At 38.4% G+C, this 27,975-nt stretch overlaps 1 protein-coding gene and 1 pseudogene across 12 annotated transcripts in view; both read right to left on the reverse strand.

Annotated features, from left to right (window-relative positions):
- The window catches only part of INVS (inversin), a 321,952-nt gene that overhangs the window by 156,242 nt on the left and 137,735 nt on the right, over window positions 1-27,975 (reverse strand). The gene's annotated exons all lie outside the window — the stretch shown is intronic.
- Window positions 342-27,712, reverse strand: LOC126937784 (homeobox protein NANOG-like; annotated as a pseudogene). The gene has a single exon (XR_007719843.1). The product of XR_007719843.1 is annotated as a homeobox protein NANOG-like (transcript).

A 27,975-nucleotide genomic window follows, 5' to 3' on the forward strand; every position in this document is an offset into this window, starting at 1 on the left:
TAGCAACTTGGATGGAGCCGGAGGCCATTATTCTAAGTGAAGCAACTCAGGAATGGAACATCAAATACCACATGTTCTCACTTATAAATGGAAGGTAAGCTATGGTTATGCAAAGGCATACAGAGGGGTATAATGTACTTTGGGGACTCAGAAAGGAGAGGGTGAGAGTGGGCAGAGGAATAAAAAGCTACATATTGGGTACAACATACACTATTCAGGTGACGGGTGCGCTAAAATCTTAGACTTCACTACACAATTCATCCATGTAACCAAAAACTATTTGCACTATAAAAACTACTAAAATGAATATATATATATATATATATATTTCTATGCATATACAAAATAAAGTGTGTCTCTTGTGGACAGCAAAAAAATTCTATTTATAAAAAGTTCAAGAACAGGCAAAACTAATCTTTTGTGTTAAAAATCATAACGGTGGTTAACCATGGAGGTGGAGACTGGCTGAAAGTGGGGAAAATAGGAACTTTCTGGTGTTGCCGAAATGTTTTACGTCCAGATTGTGGTGGTGGTGATGTGAGTGGGTACATTTATTATACGTATCTAATTGTATATTTTTCTGTACATTCTTGTATGCACATTTTAACTCAATAATAATAATCATTAAAAATATTATTGGAATGAATAATGAATATAAAGATGACAGTATAAAGTTTACATTTTTGCAATCTAAGTTTATTTTAGAAAGTAAATCTATTATGAATATTATTGCATAAAAAAGTGTAAGCCCTCAAAAAAGAAATAAAGGACTGTCCTTCCTGAAAGGACAGCTGGTAGCTTTTCACCAATATCTATTTACATCTTTTGTGCCTGAGGAAAATCATTAATAATTGACAATCGATAAATCTATGGCATGCATTACACAGAATCACCCAGGTAAAAAGCAGCTTTATAGCAAATGATCACAAATTAATTGTAACTTGAGTATCTACTCCGATCATTTTCCATTTGTGGCAAATATTTAAAATCACTGTTTTTTTCTGCATGTCTTTAAGAATTATGGCATCTCCCTTCCAATGACCTCTTAAATAGGCCTCTTATTGAATCTCTGTTTGAGATGCTCTGGAAGATCTTTGAGTGCTCCCCTTACTTTCCCCCACATGCATTTTTTTGTACACCATGTAGCCTATATATGAAGTCATATTATTCTAAATATGTCTTTCCTATGTAGCAAAAGGCCACCCAACTATTTTCAAGAACTGCAGTAACAGGAAGACAGACTTATTACATACAGACTATAGATGCACAGACATACACAAGCCTATATATGTTAAATACTACAATGATGTTGTCTTCATTTTTTTACAAAATGGTGAAGACTTTGTCATCAACAGGAGGCAAGTGGTCTGCGGATTCACAGGAACTAATGCTTTTCAATGGGGTAAAACTGCTCTGGTGATCTGCATGGTTCTTCCAGCAACACATACTCTCTGTTAATGCAAGAACTCTTCTCTCTTATACAACTACATCCAATAACTTTGATTTAGCACTGTTAGAAACATTCCCCACACTGGCGTTTTAAACATATTAGAATCAGGTGAGGAGCTTTTAAAACGTATTACTGTCTGGTTTCTACCTCAGACCAATTGAGTTAGAATCTTGGGAAGTGAAATCCAAGCAATTTTTAAGAATTCCTTTAAACTTTTTTCTCTTGAATTAAAAAAAAGCAACACTTCATTGCATTATTATTTTAGTATTTCCTCCAAGTATTACAGTTCATATGCATAACTTTACAAAGTCGATTTAGAGTTAATGTTGTATCACTTTATACAAAATGCAAGACCCTGCAATTGTATAGTCGTATAATCCCCACCCCATACTTTATGCTGTAGATATCATATATGTATTATACCTACATTTACCATACCACAATACAGTTTTATAATTAATATTAATTTTAAAGTAAGAAAAACTAATTGTTTATCTTTAGCTACCTATTTATCTTTTCTGGTGCACTTTTTTTTTTTTTTTTTTTTTTTCTGAGACAGAGTTTCGCTCTGTTGCCCAGGCTGGAGTGCAGTGGTGCAATCTCGGCTCACTGCAACCTCTGCCTCCTGGACTCAAGCAATTCTCATGCCTCAGCCTCCCGAGTAGCTGGGACTACAGGCGCATCACCATACCCAGCTAATGTTTTGTATTTTAGTAGAGACGAGGTTTCACCATGTTTCCCAGGGCAGTCTCGAACTGCTGAGCTCAGGTTATCTGCCCTCCTCAGCCTCCCAAAGTGCTGGGATTACAGGTGTAAGCCACTGCGCCCGACCATTATTTCTTGTAATATCGGTTTGTTTGGGATAAATTCTCTTAGTTTTGTTTGTCTTTATTTCAGTTTTATTATGGAAAGATAGTTCGACCAGATATAGAATTCTAGATTGACAGTTTTTCCTTTCAGCATTTTAAAGCGATTATTTTACTGTCTGCTTGTGCCTATTGTTACTGAAAAGTATGCTGTCACCCGTATTCATGCTTTATTGGATCACTTTTTTTCTTTTTCTTTTTTTATTATACTTTAAGTTTTGAGATACACGTGTAGAATGTGCAGGTTGGTTACACAGGTATACATGTGCCACGGTGGTTTGGTGCACCCATCAACCTGTCATCTACATTAGGTATTTCTCCTAATGCTATGCCTCCCCTAGCCCCCAACCCCTGACAGGCCCTGGTGTGTGATGTTCCCCTCCCTTTATCCATGTGTTCTCCCTGTTCAACTCCCACTTATGAGTGAGAACATGCGGTGTTTGGTTTTCTGTTCCTGTGTTAGTTTGCTGAGAATGATGGTTTCCAGTTTCATCCATGTCCCTGGAAAGGATATGAACTCATCATTTTTTATGGCTGCATAGTATTCCATGGTGTATATGTGCAACATTTTCTTTATCCAGTCTATCATTGATGGGCATTTGGGTTGGTTCCAAGTCTTTGCTATTGTGAAGAGTGCTGCAATAAACATATGTGTGCATGTGTCTTTATCATAGAATGATTTATAATCCTTTGGGCATATGCCCAGTAATGGGATTACTGAGTCAAATGGTATTTCTGGTTCTAGATCCTTGAGGAATCGCCACACTGTCTTCACAATGGTTGAACTAATTTGCACTCCACCAACAGTGTAAAAGTGTTCCTATTTCTCCACATCCTCTCCAGCACCTGTTGTTTCCTGACTTTTTAATGATCGCCATTCTAACTGGAGTGAGATGGTATCTCATTGTGGTTTTGATTTGCATTTCTTTAATGACCAGTGATGATAAGCTTTGTTTCATGTGTTTGTTGGCCGCATAAATGTCTTCTTTTGAAGACAGTGTCTGTTTTTTGAGAAGTGTCTGTTTATATACTTTGCCCACTTTTTGATGGGGTTGTTTTTTTCTTGTAAGTTTAAGTTCCTTGTACATTCTGGATATTAGCGCCTTGTCAGATGGATAGATTGCAAACATTTTCTCCCATTCTGTAGGTTGCCTGTTCACTCTGCTGGTAGTTTCTTTTGCTGTGCAGAAGCTCTTTGGTTTAATTAGATCCCACTTGTCAATTTTGGCTTTTGTTGCCATTGCTTTTGGTGTTTTAGTCATGAAGTCTTTGCCCATGCCTCTGTCCTGAATGGTATTGTCTAGGTTTTCTTCTAGCGTTTTTATGGTTTTAGGTATTACGTTTAAGTATTTAATCCATCTTGAGTTAATTTTTGTGTAAGGTATAAGGAAGGGGTCCAATTTCAGTTTTCTGCATATGGCTAGCCAGTTTTCCCAACACTATTTACTAAATAGGGAATCCTTTCCCCATTGCTTATTTTTGTCAGGTTTGTCAAAGATTAGATGGTTGTAGATGTGTTGGGTTATTTCTGAGGCCTCTGTTCTGTTCCACTGGTCTCTCTCTCTGTTTTGGTACTAGTATCATGCTGTTTTGGTTACTGTAGCCTTGCAGTATAGTTTGAAGTCAGGTAGCATGATGTCTCCAGCTTTGTTCTTTTGGCTTAGGATTGTCTTGGTTATATGGGCTCTTTTTTGGTTCCATATGAAATTTAAAGTGGTTTTTTCTAATTCTGTGAAGAAAGTCAATGGTAGCTGGATGGGGATAGCATTGAATCTATAAATTGCTTTGGGCAGTATGGCCATTTTCATCATATTGATTCTTCCTATCCATGAGCATGGAATGTTTTTCTATTTGTTTGTGTCATCTCTTATTTCCTTGAGCAGTGGTTTGAGTTCTCCTTGAAGAGGTCTTTCACATCCCTTGTTAGTTGTATTCCTAGGTATTTTATTTTCTTTGTAGCAATTGTGAATGGCAGTTCACTCATGATTTGGCTCTCTGTTTTGTCTATTACTGGTGTATAGGAATGCTTGGGAGTTTTGCACATTGATTTTGCATCCTGAGACTTTGCTGAAGCTTCTTATCAGCTTAAGGAGATTTTGGGTTGAGATGACGGGATTTTCTAAATATACAATCATGTCATCTGCAAACAGAAACAATTTGGCTTCCTCTCTTCCTATTTGAATACCCTTTATTTCTTTCTTTTGCCTGATTGCCCTGGCCAGAACTTCCAATACTATGTTGAACAGGAGTGGTGAGAAAGGGCATCCTTGTAATGTGCCAGTTTTCAAAGGGAATGCTTCCAGCTTTCACCCATTCAATATGATATTGGCTGTGGGTTTGTCATAAATAGCTCTTATTATTTTGAGATACATTCCATCAATACCTAGTTTGAGAGTTTTTAGTATGAAGGGTGCTGAATTTTATTGAAGGCCTTTTCTGCATCTACTGAGATAATCATGTGGTTTTTCTCATTGGTTCGGTTTATGTGATGGGTTACATTTATTGATTTGTGTATGTTGAACCAGCCTTACATCTAGGGGTGAAGCTCACTTGATCATGGTGCATAAGCTTTTTGATGTGCTGCTGGATTCGGTTTGCCAGTATTTTATTGAGGATTTTTGCATCGATGTTCATCAGGGATATTGGCCTGAAATTTTCTTTTTTTGTTGTGTCTCTGCCAGGTTTTGGTGTTAGGATGATGCTGGCCTCATAAAATGAGTTAGGGAGGAGTCCCTCTTTTTCTGTTGTTTGGAATAGTTTCAGAAGGAATGGTACCAGCTCCTTTTTGTACCTATGGTAGGATTCGGCTATGAATCTGTCTGGTCCTGGGCTTTTGGAGGTTGCTAGGCTATTAATTACTGCCTCAATTTCAGAACTTGTTATTGGTCTATTCAGGGATTCAACTTCTTCCTGGTTTAGTCTTGGGAGGGTGTATGTGTCCAGGAATTTATCCATGTCTTCTAGATTTTCTAGTTTATTTGCGTGGAAGTGTTTATAGTATTCTCTGATGGTAGTTTGTATTTCTGTGGGGTCAGTGGTAATATCCCCTATACCATTTTTTATTGTGTCTATTTAATTCTCTCTTTTCTTCTTTATTAGTGCACTTAACATTTTTCCCTTCATTTCACTTTGGTGAATCTGATTACGTGTCTTGGAGTTGCTCTTCTTGAAGAGTATTGTAGTGGTGTTCTCAGTATTTCCTGAATTTGAATGTTGGTCTCCTGCCAGGTTGGGGAAGTTCTCCTGGATAATATCTTCAAGTGTGTTTTCCAACTTGGTTCTATTCTCTCTGTCACTTTCAGGTACACCAATCAAACATAGATTTGGTCTTTTCACATAGTCCGATATTTCTTGGAGTCTTCGTTCATTCCTTTTCATTCTTTTTTTTTCTCTAATCTTGTCTTCACACTTTATTTCATTAAGTTGATCTTCAATCTCTGATATTCTTTTTTCCACTTGATCGATTCAGCTATTGATACTTGTGTATGCTTCACGAAATTCTCCTGCTGTGTTTTTCAGCTCATCAGGTTATTTATGTTCTTCTCTAAACTGGTTATTCTAGTTAGCAATTCCTCTAACCTTTTCCCAAGGTTCTTAGCTTTCTTGCATTGGGTTAGAACATGCTCCTTTACAGAACAAGCTCAGAGGAGTTTGTTATTGCCCACCTTCTGAAGCCTACTTCTGTCAATTCATCAAACTTATTCTCTGTCCAGTTTTGTTCCCTTGCTGGTTAGGAGTTGTGATCCTTTGCAGAAGAAGAGGTGTTCTGGTTTTTGGAATTTTCAGCCTTTTTGCTCTGGTTTTTCCTCATCTTCGTGGATTTATCTACCTTTGGTCTTCTATGTTGGTGACCTTTGGATGGGGTTTCTGTGTGGACAGGCTTTTTGTTGATGTTGATGTTATTCTTTTATTTTTGTTAGTTTTCCTTCTAACAGTCAGGCCCCTATTCTATAGGTCTGCTGGAGTTTGATGGAGGTCTACTCCAGACCCTATTTGCCTGGGTATCACCAGCAGAGGCTGCAGAACAGCAAAGGTTGCTGCCTGTTCCTTCCTCTGGAAGCTTCATTCCAGAGGGGCACTTGCCAGATGCCAGCCTGAGCTGTCCTGTATGAGGTATCTGTTGGCCCCTGCTGGGAGGTGTCTCCTAGTCAGGAGGCATGGGAATCAGGGACCCACTTGAAGAGGCAGTCTTTCCCTTAGCAGAGCTCGAGTGCTCTGCTGGGAGATCTGCTGCTCTCTTCAGAGCCAGCAGGCAGCAACATTTAAGTATGCTGAAGCTGTGTCCACTGCCGCCCCTTCCCCCAGGTGCTCTGTCTGAGGCAGATGGGAATTTTATCTATAAGCCCCTGACTGGGGCTTCTGACTTTCTTTCAGAGATGCCCTGCCCAGAGAGGAGGAATCTAGAGAGGCAGTCTGGCTAAAGCAGCTTTGCTGCATTGTGGTGAGCTCTGCCCAGTTAAAACTTCCTGGTAGCTGTTTACACTGTGAGGGGAAAACTGCCTACTGAAGCCTCAGTAATGGGGGACGTCCCTCCCTCCAGCAAGCTAGAGTTTCCCAGTTCGACTTCAGACTGCTGTGCTGGCTGCAAGAATTTCGAGTCAGTGGATCTTAGCTTGCTGGGCTCCATGGGAGTGGGATCCGCTGAGCTAGACCACTTGGCTCCCTGGCTTCAGCCTCCTTTCCAGGGGAGTGAACAGTTCTCTCTCGTTGACATTCCAGGCACCACTGGAGTATGAAAAAAAAAAAAAACTCCCACAGCTAGCTTGGTTGGTGTCTGCCTAAATGGCCACTCATTTTTTTGCTTGAAACCCAGGGCCCTGGTGGTGTAGGCACCCAAGAGAATCTCCTGGTCTGTAAGTTGCAAAGATTGTGGGAAAAGCACAGTATCTGGACCTGAATGCACTATTCCTCATGGCACAGTCCCTCATGGCACAGTCCCTCACGGCACAGTCCCTCGCAGCTTCCCTTGGTTAGGGGATCATCATGTCTTTTTCTTTGGCTACTTTTTTTTTTTAAAGGTGGTATGGTTGTTTTATTCATTTGTACTTAAACCAAGCAAACTAGTACTGATGTCACTATGATGCAGCAAATAGAAGACTACTGTCTATAAATATTAGCATAATCAACCAATTAGGGGCTATAGTAAAACACAGAGCCAGAGGGGCTGACGAAATTAATGAAGCATGTTACAGCTTAATCCTTTACCTTAATAATTGGGTTTTTAACAATAAGTAAGTCCAGGCATGGTGGCTCAGGCCTGTAATCCAAGCACTTTGGGAGGCGGAGGCGGGTGGATCTCAAGGTCAGGAGTTTAAGACCAGTCTGGCCAACATAGTGAAACCCAGTCTCTACTGAAAATACAACAAAATAGCTGGGTGTGGTGGTGTGCGCCTGTAATCCCAGCTACTTGGGAGGCTGAGGCAGGAGAATCACGTCAACCTGGGAGGCGGAGGTTGCAGTGAGCCGAGATTATGCCACTGCACTCTAGCCCGGGCGGCAGTGTGAGACTCCGTCTCTAAATAAATAAATTAATTAAATAAATAAATATAAAAATAAGTAAAGCCCCCCAATCACAGAAAATAGGAATATACCTTCACCACACCAATTTGTACTTTTACTTCCTATTCTTGAGGCTAGGTTCTAAATCCTAAAGATATTCAAACTAGTATTATATCTACTTATCTATAGCCAGAGACAGCTTCTATCATGTTGTCCTTAGCAGCCAAGGTTATTAAAACCTTTTTTCTCCAGAAAGATCCCATAGGAAAAAAAGAAACCTCTCTGATTTGGCTCCAATCATACCCCACCCTCCACAACATCGACTTGATAGGCATAAAGGAAACAAAGATATGAAGGCAGAACACATGGTTTCCAAATAAGAAAAATCCTATGAGGGAGGCAGGAGGGGAGAGGAATGATTCAGCCAGTGCCCAGACTGAAATTGAGTAATATCAGTTTCACTCATCTTTACATATCTTCAGGCTGCATGTTCTTGGAATAGGTTAGGAATAAATTCATGGTTTGTGGAGTACTAAAATACCTAGTGGTCTCCTGTATTTCACTGTAGCTTTCCTCAGCAGTTTCCAAGGCAGCCTCCAAGTAACTGAGAGAAGAATTTTGCTGGAACTGCAAGCAGGACTTGCAGAGATTCCTCTCCATAGCTATAGAAGGGATTGTTTCAGGCCTGAATGTTCCAGGATTGGGTGCACCAGGTCTGAGTGTTCCAGGAATGGCTGCTCTAGGACTGGCTATTCCAGGTCTGGTGCTCCAGGCTGAATTGCTCCAGGTTTAGTTGCTCCGCATTGAAAGTTCCCAGACGTGCTCGCCAAGCATCCTTGGGGGCAGGAAGAATAGAGGCGGGTAGGTAGGTGCTCAGGCCTTTGGAGTCACACCACTCTTTGGGCAGTTGTTTTTCTGCCACCTCTTATATTTTATTCTCTGGTTCTGGAACCAAGTCTTAACCTATTTGTAGCTAAGATTCAGGATGCTGTAAAGTTCTTGCATCTGCTAGAGACTGAGGTATTTCTGTCTCTGAAATCTATCACTGAGTACACATAGCTGGGTGGAAGAGAACACAGCTCTGGTCATCTGTTTCTTCACCAGGACTTTGTCTTCCTTTTTTGCAGTGCTCTTCTCTGCAGAAGTGAGTTGTCTCCCTTTGGGACTAGTGAAAGAATTAGGGCTGTCCAGACTCTGTGTGAGGCATCTCACAGAAGATATATGCAAGGATGGATAGTTTGTTTCAGGCCCACAAACCACAGACATTGGTGAAGAGTCTTTACAGTTGGATGCTTCAGAGTAAGGCAGGCTTTGGGGACAAGCTGGATGCACACTCATGTTATTATTGAAAAAGGGGAGGAAAAAACTTAAGAGCTGGACTGTAAAAAAGGCTAACGCTTTAAGACTTTTTTTTCTGGAAGATGTCAGAGGAATATGACCTCCAGAAGTGAAAGTATGAAGAAGTTGGGATGAAGTGAGTTCCCCCACAGTAACAGAAGGCAACCAGCTCAGTTCAGCCCTTTGGCTGCTTTTAAGTTTCTCTTCATCTTTGGTTTTCAGCAATTTGATTATAGTATTTTCAGGTGAGATTTTCTTTTTTTTGAAGATAGTGTCTCACTCTGTCACCCAGGCCAGAGTGCAGTGGTGCGATTCTGGCTCACTGCAACCTCTGCCTCCTGGGTTCAAGCGATTCTCCTGCCTGAGCCTCCTGCGTAGCTGGGATTACAGGTGCACACCACCACGCCCAGTTACTTTTGTATTTTTAGTAGAGACGGGGTTTCACCATGTTAGCCAGGCTGATCTCCAACTCCAGACATCAGGTGGTCTGCCCGCCGTGGCCTCCCAAAGTGCAGGATTACAGGCATGAGCCACCACGCTAGGCCAAGATTTTCTTTGTATTTATCTTATTGGAGTTCATTACGTTTCTTGAATATTTAAACGTATGTCTTTCACCAAGTTTGGGCAATTTTTGGCCATCATTTTCTTAATTATTTTTCTGCCCCATTCTCTCTCTCCTATCTTTGTAATTACAAACAGTTTGGTCTTTCAATATTGTCCTACAAATCAGTAAGACTCATTTTTTTCTTAGTATATTCGCTTCTTTTTTTTTTTTTTTTAAGATTGCTTAATTTTTATTGATCTATCTTCAAGTTCACTGACTCTTCTTTATCTCCAATCTGCTGATAAGCCCTTCTAGTGAATCTTTAGATACTGTATTTTTCAGTTCTAGAACTTCCATTTAGTTCTTTTTATAGAGTTTCTATTTTTCTGCAAAACATCCTATCTGTTTATTCATTATGAACATATTTTTCTTTGCATCATTAAGCAGAGTTAAAAGACTTGCTTTAAATTCCTTGTCTGCTCATTAAAATCTGGAACAACAATGATGGTTGTTCTCCATGGTTACTTTTTCTCTTGAGTATGGAACACAGTTCACTGTTTGTCCTCATGTCTGGCAATAGTTGAGAATATCTTAAACATTGAAAATGATGTGTTGTAGAGATTCTGGATTCTGTTAATTTATGCTGAAGACTATTCAATTTTTGTTTTAGCAGGCAGATATCTTGGCTGAACCCAAACTCCAAATTATGTTTTGCCTGCATAGGCAGGCAGCAGCTAAATCGCTGATGAACTATTTTAGCCTTAGCTTGGTTGCCTGAAGTTTTCCCCATCTATGTTTAGGTTACGGGTTAGTCAGAGATTTTGGCAGTTTATATGTAGAGGTTAGGCCTTCCCTTATATGATTTTCTCTGTTTTGGAACATCTCTTCCTTTTTTCTTTTTTTCTTTTTTTTTTTTTTTTTTTGAGACGAAGTCTCACTCTGTCACCCGGGCTGGAGTGCAATGGCACAATCTTGGCTCACTGCAAGCTCTGCCTCCTGGGTTCAAGTGATTCTCCTGTCTCAGCCTCCTGAGTAGCTGGGACTACAGGCATGCACCACCACACCCGGGTAATTTTTTGTATTTTTAGTAGAGATGGGGTTTCACCATGTTGGCCAAGCCAGTCTTGAACTCCGTACCTCAACTGGTCCACCTGCCTTGGCCTCCCAAAGTGCTGGGATTACAGGCGTGAGCTACTGTGCCCAGCCTGAAACATCTCTTCTGACTTACAGCCATTGCCCTAAATGCTGTCCTTTGATTCTTCAAAAAGTAAGAATGCAGATTTCTTTTCAGTCTTCATCCTCTTTGAAGAACTGAGTAGGCCCTGTTATAAAAGTGGAAACTCATCCAGTGTTACTCTCACAGTCTTCTAAGGGCTGATTACACTTCAATTTCTGCCTCCTTGGTCACTCTTCAATTCCTCCAGATAGTTGCTTTTATATTTTGTTCATAATTTATAAATGTTATCTACTGGAGGGCTGATCCAATAGGAGCTACTATGCCATTTTCTTTTCTTTTTTTTTTTTTTTTTTTTTTTTTTTTTTTTTTTTTTGAGACGGAGTCTCGCTCTGTCGCCCAGGCTGGAGTGCAGTGGCGCGATCTCGGCTCACTGCAAGCTCCGCCTCCTGGGTTTACGCCATTCTCCTGCCTCAGCCTCCTGAGTAGCTGGGACTACAGGCGCCCGCCACCGCGCCCGGCTAATTTTTTGTATTTTTAGTAGAGACGGGGTTTCACCGTGGTCTCGATCTCCTGACCTTGTGATCCGCCCGCCTCGGCCTCCCAAAGTGCTGGGATTACAGGCGTGAGCCACCGCGCCCGGCCTACTATGCCATTTTCAAAAGCCATTGCTACTTCGAAAGGCTTTCTAGATGGTTGAGTACTGCTCTATCAATCTCAATGATGTGAGAAGTACTTAGGCCATCTCAATCATCCTTATCCTTCTAAGTTAATCTAAGACAATGGTAGCCCTGCACTGACCACTAAGAAAGCATATATCTTAAGCCACTCATTCAACTATTATAACCTGGGACTTGGTATCTAGTGATTTCAAATCTAGTGATCATCACTGGGCTTTCATATTTTCCCCCAAGCAGCCAATTCACTCTATTGAACTAATAATTTGACTCACTGGGTGGAATAGCCACTCAATCTTAAGCTCTATTCTGGCTGGTGATTGGAACCCTCCTACTCTTGGACAGAATTTCAAGTTGCCCACTGCCTACCTGTAGTGGATTCACAAGTATTATCTGACTCTCTATCTACTTGTTTTTAAATCTTGTGCTAACAATAGCTGCCCTTGATTACAGATAAACTGTAATATTTATGCAGCTCAATGTCCCCTCCTGCTGAACCTCTGTAACCAGCTTCTCTTAGAGCTTTCCTTGTCCAAATAGATGAGACCAGTACCAAGCTTCTGTCTTTTCTCACTGAGTTAAATGCTATATCTCATTAATAGATTCCAAAGTTGGAACAATAAAAGATTTTAGAGAAGTAGTGGTCTTTTTAAACATCTCCGCAAAACTGAAAAATAGAAAACAAAATGATCCAAGGCTGTTAGATATTAAACTGTGTCCAGAACAAATTCTGACACTACAAGAATTCATTGTTTCATTCCTTGAAGATACTTATTTAGTACCTATTTCGTGCAAGGCATTGTAGGAAGATACAAAGATAAATTTGATAGGATTCTGTATTCTAGAAACTCATAGAATAACAGGGGTAAATTTGTTCATGAATAATTATGGGATAAAAGGGGTTAAGATTCATAAGTAAGGGTCCAATGTTATTCCTAGAATTGTTACCTAAGTGTTTGGTTGACATTTCTTAATTTTAACTTCAATCTGTTTTAATACATTTTTTTTTTTTTTACATGCTCAAGGGCCTTATCATTTTGTGATCTAAGTCAGGACTCTTTAGACTATGTGTTCTTTAACATAATCAAAAGTTTTAGAGTCCTTTCAAATCTATTAAATTAGATAACTCCTGTAAGAACCTAAGTATTGCCACAAATTTAAAAAATAGGAAACAGAAGTCTGGAGTGTTTAAACTTAATACTTGCCTAAAATCACTCTGTTAGAAAGAAGCAGAGCCTAAATCATGACTCTAGGTCTTCTGATTTTTATCAGCCCAATGCTTTTGCTAATGTTATACCTGATATACATCAGAGAAAAGAAAGAGATGCATGGAGAAAGTTATAAAGAAGGTAAAATGTACCAATTTTGTCAAGAGGTATGAGGAAGTAGGAAAGGTATATGAATTTGGTCATCATAAGGGCAGTGGTGAGTTAGCTGCAAATCTCTTTCATTTAGTCCAATTAATCAATATTCAAGTTTTAAATCTAACTCTTCAGTAAATATTCAAATTTATTTATTGTCCTCCATGTAGGACAGACACTTCATGGTCTGATCCCACTTTACTTGTCCAATATCATCTCTCCATATTTTCTACCTCATAGTCAATAATCCATACATAATGAGCTATAGTTACATGTTGCTTAACAGTGGGAACATGTTCTGCAAAATGTGTCATTAGGTGATTTTGTCATTTTGTGAACATCATAGTATACACAAACCCAGATGTTACAACTTATTACACACCTAGGCTACATGGTATAACCTGCTGCTCCTAGACTACAAACCTGTACAGTATATTACTGTATTGAATACTCTAGGTAAATATAACATAATGGTAAGTATTCATGAATCTAAACATATCTAAACATAGAAAAAGTACAGTAAAAACATGCTATGAAAGATAAAAAATAGGCTGGGTGTGATGGCTCATGGGACCACCATTGTATATGTGGTCTGAAGTTAAACAAAATGTCATTATGTGGCACGTGACTGTACATATTCTTTCCCTCCTTGAGAATACTCCAAGAGAATGGAGAGAATGGGCTTCCCATCTCTTTTCTCCTTTCTACTTAGCATAGTTGCTATCTATTGAAGGAAGCCATTCTTGACTACAACACCCCAGGATGGCTTAAATGCCCCTCTTACATTTTTCCCATGATATATCTAAGCTTACTCCTTTTCTAGCATTTAATACAGAAATATTATATGTTAATTACCAATTTAGCTTCTTTGAGGGCAGGATAGTCCCTGTCATGGTTGTGTTTCCATAACTTAGCACAGTGGCTTTTGCACAAATATTTGTTGAGTGAATAATAAGGATTATAAGGAGTTTCAAAGCAACAAAATATTCTAATCTAACCTCAAGAGCAACAATTTTGTTTATAGGTCATAGAAAGTGTATTCTGATCAAAACCCCAAACACAAAACTATTTAAACCTATTTAAACTTTGAACTTCTTTTGCAAGGATATCAAATCTGATCTTACCATTTCCTTTTTTATTTTTATTTTTTGAGACAGAGTCTTGCTCTGTCACCCAAGCTGGAGGGCAGTGGTGTGATGACAGCTTACTGCAGCCTCGACCTCCTGGGCTCAAGCAATCCTTCCTCTCAGCTTCCCGAGTAGCTGGGACCACAGCTGTGAGCTACCATGACTGTTAATTAAATTTTATATATATATTTATTTATTTATTTGTACAGACAGGGTCTCACTATGTTGCTCAGGCTAGTCTCAAACTCCTGGGCTCAAGTGATCCTCTGGCCTTGGTCTCCCAGAGTGCTGGGATTACAGATGTGAGCCACTGTGTTTGGCTGACCTTACCATTTCCTATGAGTAATTCTGCTTAAGTATAAATGTACTCACAATTATACTTCCATAGCTACAGCTCTAGAAGAACTGCATGAAATCTGAGAGATTTCTGTAATCACGAATAATTGTTTGAAATTTTAAATACTTCTAGCTTAGATCAAGCAAAGCAAGTACTTTAGATAACCATAATTCTAAATTCCTGGTATTGAGAATTTTGCTGATCTTCACTGTGGATTACACAAGTGAGTAAAATCATAGAATTTTCAAGCCAGCACTGATATAGGAAGAACTTAGTGAAATATTTGTAATGGTAATAAATAGTATGGACCTCAGGATTTGAAGGGCCCAATGAGATAACCAGGTTCATCCATCTAGTGTCTTTTGTATATGCATCTAGTTCTTTTGGAGTATTTTTTGGAGTTATTTCAAATTGGTTAGCTGGGCTTTGAATGACTATAGAAAAGGGACCATGGGGTTATAGAGATGGACTAAGTATATAATCTGTAAGTGAGAAATGCCTATTCACACACTCTTGGCATTACTGTCAACCCACCTTTATTCAAGGCTTTCATAAAGATATACTGTAGGGATGATGCTTACAAATGCTCTTAGTACCTACCATATTATAAAAACATTTAAAAAAATTATGCATGCTTTTGGACAACAGCAATGCACTGAATTTAATTTGTACATAGAGAATGGATTCACAAACAAGTTTACAAACTTTTTAAATAAAATTGTGTTTAACATTTATCATTATTAAATTTGTTCAATTTCTATGAAATTTAGTGGAATTTAAAGTCACTTACTTGGCCTTGCAGAGGTAGTATTAAGAGCTCTATAGATTAGAGAACAAGCTAACTCATTTTTCTCAAACATCTTCTCCATTCATACTCCAAATGATGGCATTATAGCATAAATATAAAGGAGTACAGCATAAGTACGTAGGGATATACAAAAAACATTTTGGGACTGAACTAGATATGATGCCATTGGTATCACTTAAATGCAATCCTGTCACTTGCTAAGGAAGAAAAAATTAGGCATTCCGTTGAAGAAGCAATTTAGCCAATGCATAATTCTTCATTTTTTGGATTAGTTCAGGTTGGAATAAATGAAAGATTTTGTTTTATAAAAAACCACACTTCTAAATGAGCAGGGGAGAAAAATAACTGTCACATATCCATACTTTATTATTAACTCATCTATCCTTTTAATTTAATGTCTCACTTATTTTTTCTATTAATAGTATTAAAAATACTTATCACTTGTTAATTCTGACAATGAGATGACAACTTATGCAGTTTCTCTCATAAAGTTTCATTTTTCACCTTCATTCAAGTGGTTTATCTTCTGGCATGACCAAAGACTAAAGAATCAACCTGGATTTGTATAGCGTATGTGTGAATGTGTGTGTATATTACACATTCAACCTTAAAAATATCATTTAAAGTTCCATAGATTTATTATCTAAAGGGATATTTAATTAAGTTTAAAAGGGAGCATATGTTAGCTGAATCAACTTCAGGATCTATTCCTTTGTATAAAGGGCTTTCACATGCCTTTCTCCTCAATTCTGAAAGCACAAGGTTCCTTATTCCCTTCACCATGAATAAGGCCAACATTTGACAGCTTCACAAGGCTGACAGGGTTACCCAACAGCCCACCCTCCCTATTCTCAATCCAATTAGACCTCTAATCCTCCAGATGAAAGGCCCAACTGCTCACGTTCCTCATGACAACGACAGCTATTGATTATTTGTCACTGCAGCTAACACCTTCCCTGTCGAAGCTGCTCTGACAGAAGCAAACCTACCAAATTAGACAGCACTTTATCTGCCCTGGAGGCCAAATGGCACAACAAGTAAAGGCTAATAAATGGTATAAAAATGAACAAATCATAACATTATGACAGGCTGATCGTTGCCAGCAGCCTCCAAGCTCAAGCTTGATGTTCTGTTAGTCTGGCTCCTTCTCTTTCCCCTCTGCTCTAGCTCCAACTTTGACTGAATTAAAGGCCAGAACAATTAAGGCATTTGACCAGCAAAGATAAGCCAATTGAAGTATCACCAAGGGACAAAAATGTCAATAACTGACTGCCATTTGTCAATACAAACATTCTGGAGATGCAAATGCTCCGGCCTCTGCTCTCCACTAGGCTGCACTGACTCACTTTCCAGCGAGAGTCAGCCCAAATGGACAATCTGTGGCTATTTAGCCAGAAGAAAAAAAATAAAGAAAAGAGAAAGAAATATCTAGTCCCAAGAGAGGAAGTATTCTATGAAGTACAAGCAGGAGTCGCTGGGGTGGGGAAGAAGGATTGTATGAGAAAAAGAAAGATAGCAAAACAGGACTATTCTTCCTTTAAAAATATTCTAATATTAGACAACTGGAATCTCATAATATGTTTTTGCCCACAGTATATGCCTCATGTAAGAAATCCTGGATCACTTGGGAGCATTAATAAAGCTATAACTTTAGAAGTACACTCATTCATTCAACAACTATTTTTTGAGCACCAACTACTTGTCCTAGGCAATGGGGATAAATTAGTGAATAGACAGACCAAAAATAAATCCCTAACTTCATGGAGTTTATATTCTAGTGGGGCAAAAGACAATAAGCAAGATAAATAAGTAAAATATATAGTATTTTAGATAGTGTTAAGTGCTAAGAAAAGACATAAAGCAGAGTAGGGAGAATACAATGTGTGAGGTGAGGCAGGTATTAGACAGGATTGCCAGAAAAGGGTTCACTGAGACAGTGACTTTTGAATAAGAAACTGATGAAAGCAAGGGAGTTCAACACAGAGATTCCTACTGGAACGGCATTCCTAGGAGAGGGAAGAACAAATGCAAAAACCTGTGGTGAGAGCTTGACTCACCTACTAGAGGAACAGCACTGAGGTCAGAGTGGTGTACGTGGAGGAAATACGGGAAAGATTAGAAATAAGGTCATACAAACAACAGAATTCAGAACATGAAATAAAAGGCTTGATAGGTCACAGGAAATACTTAGTCTTTTACTCTGAGATGGAAAATCTTTTTTTTTTTTTTTTTTTTTTTTTTGAGACAGAGTCTCCCTCTGCCACCCAGGCTGGAGTGCAGTGGCGTGATCTTGGCTCACTGCAAACTCCGACTCCTGGGTTCAAATGATTCTTGTACCCCGGCCTCTGGTGTAGCTGGGACTACAGGCACGCAACACCATGCCTGGCTAAGTTTTGTATTTTTAGCAGAGATGGGGGTTTGCCATGTTGGCCAGGCTGGTTTTGAACTCCTAACCTCAAGTGATCTGACTGCCTTGGTTTCCCAAAGTTCTGGTGTAAGCCACTGTGCTCGACTGTAAAATCCTTTAAAGGATCTGGAGCAGAGGAGTGACACGCTTTGATTTAAGTTTTAAAGGATAATTCTGGTTGATATGTTGGACACAGACTGCAGGGGGCAAGAGCAGAAACCAGGAGACCAGTTAGGACACTATTATAATTATCCAAGCAAGATTACTATAATAATCTAAGCCAATGTGATGGTGGCTAGGACCAAAGTGGTGGTAGAGGGAATGTTGAGAAAAGTGGTTGCATTCTGGATAAATATAGATTTGTAGATAAATCAACAAATCAAATTTGTTTATAGACACCAGTATCATACAGGTGAAAAGGACTTTGTATAAAAATATTAATAGGTGCTCAACGCGTGTTAGTTGAATTGAATTCTCTACCTGGCAGTTCTGTTTAAAATGCTATGCCTTGCAGCAAGGGATCTGTGGCTTCTTTTTTCTTAGACAGGGTCTTACTCTGTTGCCCAGGCTGGAGTACAGTGGTGCGAGCATGGCTCCCAGGAGCCGTGACCTCCCAGGCTCAAGTGATCCTTCCACCTCAGCTTCCTGAGTAGCTGGGACTACAAGCATGTGCCACCATGCCTGGCTAGTTTTCGTCTTATTTTGTTTTTGTTGTTATTTGTGGAGATGGGGTCTTGCTATGTTGCCAGGGCTGGTCTGGAACTCCTGGGCTCAACCCATCATCCTGCCTAGGTTTCCCAAAGGAGCTCTGGTTAAACACAAATTTTCTAAAGATGACTTTGACTTTAAGCACAGACTTTGGAGTCAAACAGATATGTGTTTGAAGCCTGGTTCTGCCACTTAATGACAAATTACTAAAGCTCTTGAGTCTCAGGTTTTTCATCTAGACAATGCGATATTTTATCATTCTTGACTGGGTGAGCAAAAGGAGTAGAGATGTAAGAAGAGGTTAAGTTTCCTTTTAGCCCAGAATTAGAATAGGAGGTGATCAAATAATATTTTTATTGCTTAAAAAATCCCCAAGCTCTGTCCACTATAAAAGCCTAGAAACAATCACCAACCTGGTAGTAGTAAGCACCCTAGATCCTAGATTGTGTTCTCCAAATACTTTTTCCTACTAAAAGTAAAGCTATTGGCGAAATAGCTGATTCCAGGTCTGAAGCAAAAAATATAGAAATGAATCTGGAATATTTGGACACAGCAGATAGCAAGTGAGCTATCAAATACTAGGCTCATGTCAAATGGATCCAGAAGTCTACTTGAAGGGCCTCCCACAGGCCAAAAATAGAGTAATTTGAATACTAATTAAGGATAATAACTCCAATGGATTGATATAGCAAATATGTTAAAATCATACTAAAAAATTCTAGGCCTTGTTCATAATGATGCTAAAAATGAAAAAATTAATTGATTATTCTAGGAGGATGCCAGGAAACCAATTTATTATTTTAAAAATTGGTAAATAAAGAGGGAGAATCAAGCATTCATCCTTCCTTTCCTATATGAACTGTACCATTTAGTAATCTAATAGTAGACAAGGGGAAGTTTCTCTTTAATGAATTATTCCAGATAATAACGGTAGGATAGATGTTAGAATTAGAATATCATCATTTTGCAACTCCTAATGAACAATGGGCTCTAGGCACTGAGCATCACTAAGTGTTAACATCATAAAAATAGACACAATGAAACATTATGTCCCTCCTAAGAATGAATGTACCATAATAATAAAACAGTTCGCCAAAAATTGAACTGTAATTCTAACAAAAATGATAAACGCTTGAGGTGATGAATACTCCACTTACCCTGATATGACTATGACACATTGTATGTCTGTATTGAAACATTACATGTACCCCATAAATACATATACCTACTAAATACCCATAAAAATGAGAAATTAAAAAAAGAAAAAAGAAAAAAAAAATTGAACAATAATCAGATCAAGTCTTCAGATCCAACAGCTAACTTACAGGTAATACACAGGTCTGAGGAATAGGTTTATCACACCTGAAGGGAGAATCATCTTACTGAGATAATCAGTCTAGACTAAGACATCAAGTTAGGTCAGGGGTTAAGCCACAATAGCCAAAAAATTATAAACAAACAAACAAAAAAAGCCAAAAGAAACAAAGAGAGATGGAGAGTGAATCTATAGATTAAAAAAGACTTGACATACCAGCCAATCACAATATATAGCCCTTATTTGGAATCCATTTCAAACATGTGTAAATAAACAAAAACATTTATGACATTTATGAGACAATGGAAATTTGAACATCAATGGGCCACTTTATGATACTATGATATTAAGTGATTCTTGCTACATTTTTTGAAAAATATTATCATGATTCTATTTTAAAAGGTCATTTCCTCTTAGAAATACATATTGATATACCTAGAACTTAAAGCATAATAAAAAAAGAAATACATATTGATATAATGATATCACTGCAATATCTGAGATTTGCTTCAACATGGGAAGGGGAGAAGTTAATGAAGGAATACAGGAAATAAGATTAGCATGACCTGGTAATTACTGAAGCTGAGTGGTGACACATAGAGGGTCATTTTACTATTCTATTTTTGAATATGTTTGAAGTTCTCCTTAAGAAAACATTTTAAAAAATGAGGCTTAAAAAAAAACTTAGTGTCAAAGTCACTGACTCTTCCTTTCCCATCTGTAAGTTGCAGAAAATTCAAGATATATTTAATATTGGCTACAACACGGTGACTATAGTTAATAATAACGTATTATATGCTTGAAAATTGCTAACAGAGTAGATTTTAAGTGTTGACACCATGTATAAATATGAGGCAGTAAAGATGTTAATTATGTACTACCTCATAATTAATTTAGCCAATTCACAATGTATACATATTTCAAAACATCATGTTGTACACCATAAATATATACAATTTTTGTCAACTAAAATAAATACATTAGATAAAAATAAAATTGGACTTCTTACCACCTCTGCCACTACCACTCTGGTCTAAGCCAACATCAACTCTCAGCTTCCTAATTAATCTCTCTTCTGCTTTCATCCTTTGACAGTCTATCCTCAACACAGCAGTTAGAATGAACCTTTCAAAATATAAGCTAGATCATATTTTCTGTGCCCAAACACTTCAATAACTTTACCCTCTTGTGCAATGTAAAAGTAGAATCATTAAATAGCATACAGGCCTTCTGTGATCTCTGAACTCGTCCTTACTCGACTAGAGCCACAGTGGCCTCCTTGCTAAATGTTTCTTGTAAATACAAAGCATGTGCCCATTTCTGGACCTTGCACTTGGCATATTCTCTCCCAGAAAGGTTTGTTCCTTCATAATCTTTAAGTATTTGCTTAAATATTACTTTCTTAAGTGAGGTCTACCCTGATCACCCTATTTACATTTGTAAATCTCTGCACTCCCTATCACCCTCACCTGTCTTATTTTTTTTCCATAGCATGTATCCCTATCTGACATAATACTATATATACTTCAAAAATGTATTCACTTGTTTATTGGTTTGTTTCCCACCAACAAAATGTAAGATCCTTGAAGTCAGGGATTTTTGTTTTGTTGTTCACTGCTGTGTCCCACATATATAGAGCAGTACCTCATGATTAGTAGGTGCTACATATCTGTTATTAAATGAATTCTTTCAATTTTCAGATCATTGCTTTTTAAATTCTGAATTCAGAGACTAGATCATTGCTTTTTATCACTACACTTCTCAATTAAGTTTGCGGGGTAACAACATGTGAGGTGGTGCCTGTGTTTGTTACTGAAACAGCTAAGTGATTTGACCATTTCCTCATTTGGGAGCATTTGGGAGGAAATATCCACATTTGCTAAAACAAACAAACAAACAAAAAAACAAAACAAAACAAAAAAAAGAAAGGACGTCAAGGTAGGGTAAAGGTTAGGGTCACCCCAGTGGCAAGAAGAGTATGTAGAGCTGGTTTTCTTGTAGCCTAGAGCTAAAGGGCAATGCCAGTAGATGGAATTCCATGAAGGTGACCTACAGCCTATGGCCATTGCTTTTGAAAGTAGTTAGGTTCACAAAGTTCTGTAAGTGTCCAATAGAAATTGTGGCTGACACCATGGATTGCCTGGCTAATATATATGCCCATCCTCTTCTAGGCTTCTAGGCCAACAGAACCCTGATTTTGGTTGTTCTCCTTTTAAGTAAATACGTACTTCAGAGAAGACCGGGTCCTTGCCAAACTCAGAAGGTGACTTTGTTTTTCTGTTTTTGTTTTGAGACGGCGTCTCGCTCTGTCATCCAGGCTGGAGTGCAGTGGCATGATCTTGGCTCACTGCAACCTCCACCTCCCAGGTTCAAGCAATTCTCTGCCTCAGCCTCCTGAATAGCTGGGATTACTGGTGCCCACCAAGGTGACTTTGAATGACATAGCAATCGGGAAGTTTTCATTTTCCTTGCCAAGGGATGGGATTAGGCCTGGGAATCAAAGGAATGGAAAGAGCATCTGCCACAGGGCTCCTGAGATTTTCCACGTTCAAAAGGTAAATAAGATATGGGCATTCAATTTTTCTGCTTCTAGATATTGTGGTCTACCTGCAATGCCTGAAATTTAGGCAGCCACCTTGAAATTAACTCCAAGGAAAGCTAGCCTAAAGTACAAGCCAACATCCTGATTATAGCAGAGGATAAAGATATAAAAACCCAGGTCCTTGCTAACATCATTGAGCCACTGAGGTAACCAACCCTGGATATTACCTCTTGTTACGTAAGACTGCTTGATGTGTAAAATAACAGATGTGCTTGTCATCTAAGCCACTTTTATGTTATTTGTATTAACAGAAAATGTGCATTAATGATATAAATTTCCATGATGGACCCAAATGACTATAGAGCCATCCAAGCAAATATGAAATATTTCAGGAAAGGAAATCAGTTAAAGCACAGACTGCATTTCTGAACTCTAGTTGATTGTGCTACCGGCCCATTACTTATTATTATATCATTTAGTCTATTATTTCCGGCTCCTTTTTGAGGCCTACATGGTGCTTCATGTCAGTTCCCAGCCTTTTCTTCCAGGCTCTATTTGCTGTGTGAGATGCTCTTTGCAGGAAGTCTAACTGTTTATTACTCTGGAAGTTTTAGTTTGAAGTTTTTTTAGTTGACAAACAATGAATGGGATTGCTAATTATCTTCTGGGGTCCTTGTGATCTTCCAATTTTGCCAGTTGAAGTTCTCTATCTGTAGGTTATGCTCTCCTTCCCTCAGTTTTGGGGCTTAACTTGACTCTAATCAAGGCAAGATTTAAGTCTAACTGATTAGTGAGATTAGCAAGAGTCAAATCAACCTAAGCGAAGCCTGACCAGATAATGTAATTCAGTTTTCTGTCTTGCTCCTGCAAACCAATCCTAACCTTGTGCCCTAAGGTCTGGAAAATTGATGTCCATCCACCCATCCATCCATCCATCCATCCACCCAGCCATTCAACAGCATTATGGTCTTAGTCACTGGGGCTCCAATTATGTTCTTTGTAAACTAACTTCAAAACCTTCCTAACACCCAAATTTCCTCAATTTCCTAGCACCTCAATTTCCTTCCTTTTGTGAGTTCTCCTAAGGAATGAATTATAAGGCTCACTTCTGGCAGACTGACAAAATTAAAGTAGATCATATTCAAATTCTTTTGGAGTACAACACTCAATTTACGAGGTTTTTTTTTTTTTTTGAATGGGAGTCTCACCTTGTCACCCAGGCTGGGATGGAGTGCAGTGGTGCAATCTTGGCTAACTGCAACCTCCATCTCCTGAGTTTAAGCAATTATCTTGCCTCAGTCTCCCGAGTAGCTGGGACTACACGAGCCCGCCACATCACACAGCTAATTTTTGTATTTTGGGTACAGATAGTTTCACCATGTTGGCCAGACTGGTCTCAAACTCCTTATTGCAAGTGATCCGCCCAACTTGGCCTCCCAAAGTGCTGGGTTCACAGGCATGAGCCACCATGCCCAGCCAATTTATGAAATTTTTGTCATAAGAAGACAATTGCCTAGACTAAATGGTAGTAGAGGGAATGGGAAGAAAAGAATAAATGTGGGATGATTGACAAACAAGATCAACAGAACTTTTTTTTTTTTTTTTTTTTTTTTTTTTTGAGACAGAGCCTCACTCTGTCACCTAGGCTGGAGTGTAGTGGCATGATCTCAGCTCACTGCAACCTCTGCCTCAAGGGTTCAAGCAATTTTCCTGCCTCAGCCTCCTGAGTAGCTGGGATTACAGGTGCCCGCCACCATGCCCAGCTAATTTTGATCAATAGAATTTGATGTGTCTTGGGACTGAGGAAGTCAGAAGCAGTTAAAGATTAGGGTAATATTTTGAGCCCAAATTACTGAGGAATAATACTTTTCTTCATAACAATGGGGAAATTGACAAAGGAAGCTATGTTTTAGGTTACAGTGGGATATTTAAATGTAAATTATGGAGGGAGGTAACTAACTGAACTAAATATAGGAAAGAGAGCACAACTGTAAATTCAGACTTGCAAGTCAGTCTTATCGAAGTGAAGTAGAACAACTGAGTTCTGGGGAGAAAGTATAAATGCAGGAAAGGACTCTACTGACTGACAAATGTGTGTGTTTCATAATCTGCACATAAATGATGAGACTAAAAAGGTAATCTGCTATGCTGTTTGGGAAGACAGTCAATTAGACATCCAGGATTTCTTGTTATTATATATATCACTCTGTATTCAAGATACAGATGCATCCCTTTTGAACCCTGAGGACTACCTCATAGGGTTGTAAAGTTGTACAAATGGTGCAATGCATAACCTGTATAGTTATCTAGCAGCCCTGCCTCAGTGGTTGACTGTGCTAAATGGCAAGATCTTTAAAATCAATGAAGAATGTCTTTCTCACCTCAAGAATCCTCCATGCATAGAGAGTGGAACAGAATATGCCCTCAGCTTATAGAGAGTGGAACAGAATATGCCCTCAGAATATGCTTGCTGAATGAGCTCCCAGAAGGGCATTGTTTCAAGGTTCTCTTGACTGTCTTCATTTGGAAGTAGCAAAGGCTTCATAAGATACATCAGAGCAAAGCCTGATGCTGCTCTGTTCATAATTTTACAGCAATCATTTGTATTTCCAGAGGCTACCCTGGTTAGAAATCATGAAGTGGGTTCCTCCCACAATACTGAGGACACATAGTTTGGGGAGATGATCCACCGTAGCATTTTCATTGTGGTCAAGTGTGATGACATCCTCCTAGCACATCCATTCTGACAACAGCAGAATCATTAGCTTCGATTCATTAGAAGGGGATTTTGATGAATAAACCTTTAGCTACACTTCTGAGAAGGCTCCAGAGTTATGAGGCAAAAAAATTAATTCCAACTACTCAAGCAGAGACACTGGGCAATTTCATAGTTATTAGTATAACTCAGATATAACATTTTAATAGGAGGCATCCTCAGTGATGAAGATATTTTTTAGATGAAGATATTACTGATGAAGATATTACCAGAAGAGGGGTGCTATGAATACCAGAGAAAACTGCCTTCTGTTATAGTTTAGTCTGTATTTTTTATGTATTTGTGTTAGTGTGTTCTAGCAAATAGGAGGTAATTCTTATGGAATTCCTATCTATAATAATGTTCCAGGAATAGCTTTGTGTCTATCTGGTGTTACTAGTCCAAAGATTAAAAACGCTGGATATAATTTTCTCTGAAAAAAGTAAAAAACCTATTAACATAAAAGGATGTAGCTAGTAGAGCCACTCCGGGCCATTGACTATCTGTATGTCAGTCTGTCATTTACTTGGTTACCTCTGCAGAATATACTATTTATCTCCAAGTTTTGGAAAATTAATTCTGATTTTTCAATATCTAGTTCAAATTATCTCTCCTTCATGAAACCTTCCCTAAAACTTCTCCTCATTGAATATTCCCTTCCTCTATCTTTCCATACCATTTTGTTTGTATTCTTTTCTAGTACATATGCATTCTACCTTATACTTGATTTTTTTGTAGATTGTCTTAGCCCATTTGTGTTTTTACAAAGGAATACCTGAGGCTGGGCAATTTATTTTAAAAACAGGTTTATTTGGCTCATGGTTCTGCAGGCTCTACTAAATGCACGGTGCCAGTATCTGCTTCTAATAAGGACCTCAGGAAGCTTCTAATCATGGGGGATGGTGAAGGAGCAGCAGCTATGTCACAAGGCGAGAGAGAGGGCGAGAGAGAGAGAGTGGGGAAGGGTGCCGGGCTCTTCTAAACAGCTATCACATGAACTAATAGAGTGAGAATTCAGTCATTACCTCTGGCACCAAGCCATTCATGAGGGATCTGCTCCTACGACCCAAACACCTCCCATTAGGCCCATCTTCCAACCACTGGGGATCAAATTTCAACACGAGATTTGGAGGGGACAAATATTCAAACTATAGCATAAATACAGCTTATCTACTCCATTAGAGTTAATTTTGCTTACCTTTGTATTCCCCACAGTATTTAGTCCAGAGCATGGACCAGATGATAATTATAATAGTTAATATTCATTGGGCACTATTTTGGTGCCAGGCACTGAACTAAGTAAGAAGTTTGTGGGTATCAGTTCATTTCATTCTCATAGGAATGTGGTAGTTTAGGTATCATTATTATTCCCATTTTTCAGATGAGGAAACTCAGAATTAAAGAGATGTCACAGAGCTAATAAATAAATGAACAGGGACTAGAATCAATATAGGTCCAACTCCAAGAACTATTCTCTACTCTTTATTCAATATACTTAGAGAATTGAAGTGTAATAAGAACTCTGTTGTCATTGAAAGTTATAAGTGGAAATATAAAGATTTTTTTTCTGGAGTGCTAAAGCTTTTTGCATTACCAATCAAATCAATATTTTAAGAATGGAATGCAATAGTTATGGTACAGAAAAGACATGAAAGGATTCCCCTGGATCAGCTAAAATATATCCTATGAGGTCTTCACTAAATATAAGAATATAACAAGATAGATCTACTAAGAGGAAAGAAAAGCTATCATTCTTTACAAATAGATAGGAAACTTCCCAAATAAAAGCAATACAGATGGCAGAATAATAAAAACTGGAATGAAAAATTGGATATGCTATGCCCTTATTGAGTGACAAATGTTCTGTGATATATACTATGTTAAGAAATACTAAGAAATATGAAAATAAATTTTAAAAATGGGAGGTGAGAACAACTAAGCTTCTTCTGCATTAGAAACATTTAAAAGGAGACCATAAAAGTGCCAGAAAAGATAGCATTTTATTGTAGGAGATAATGAAAAATGATTTGGGAAATGAAGGAAAACAGGATTTAGTACCCTTTTTGAAGTCAAAGATCTGAAACTCAGTTAAATTACAAAGAAAATAAAACATTTAAGGAACTGCAGGAATTGCAAGGAATTGTCACCATTAAAGGTTGGCAAAAAGTCTGGCTCAAAATAAAATTTAGAATTTTTTGAAAGTCTGTTTTTGAACTTTTTTCAGACAACAATAATGCATGCCTCTTGTGAAAATGTTTTCCTATAATTTAAACCATGCGTGTTCTCATAATACCACTATAAGAAATTTCTACTATTTCTTGGCCGGGCACGGTGGCTCATGCCTTAATCCCAGCACTTTGGGAGGCCAACGCGGGTGGATCACGAGGTCAGGAGATCAAGACCATCCTGGTTAACACGGTGAAACCCCGTCTCCACTAAAAATACAAAAAATTAGCCGGACGTGGTGGCGGGCGCCTATAGACCCAGCTACTTGGGAGGCTGAGGCAGAAGAATGGCATGAACCCAGGAGGCGGAGCTTGCAGTGAGCCAAGATCGCGCCATTGCACTCCAGCCTGGGAAACAGTGCGAGACTCCATCTCAAAAAAAAAAAAAAAGAAACTTCTACTATTTCTTTAAATCTTTGCAACGTATATGATACATATGTATAACTGTGGTTATTTTTTAAATTATTTATTTATAAAAACGGTTTCTACTATACATATCCTTCTGCAGCTAGCTTTTTTTCAGTTAACAGTATGCCCTGGACATCTTTCCATGACAGTACATACAGATTAATTAAATGTTTTAAAGTGGCTAAAAAGTATCCTACTGTATGAAAAATAGATTATATTTAACAACTAATGATTAATTTACCTGTATTTTGCCATTATAAACAATGATGAATGAATATCCCCTGTGTGTGTGTATATATATAAATATATATGTATTAGTTTGAGTGTTTTATAAGGTACATTTCTAGTTGCAGAATCTAGAGTTAAAGAACATGTAAATTTTTACTGCTTTTTTTCTACCTTTTTGTTCGGTTTAAAAATCTTAATACTATCTG

This window comes from Macaca thibetana, chromosome 15 (assembly GCF_024542745.1).
Source record: "Macaca thibetana thibetana isolate TM-01 chromosome 15, ASM2454274v1, whole genome shotgun sequence".
NCBI classification, from domain to species: Eukaryota; Metazoa; Chordata; class Mammalia; order Primates; family Cercopithecidae; genus Macaca; species Macaca thibetana.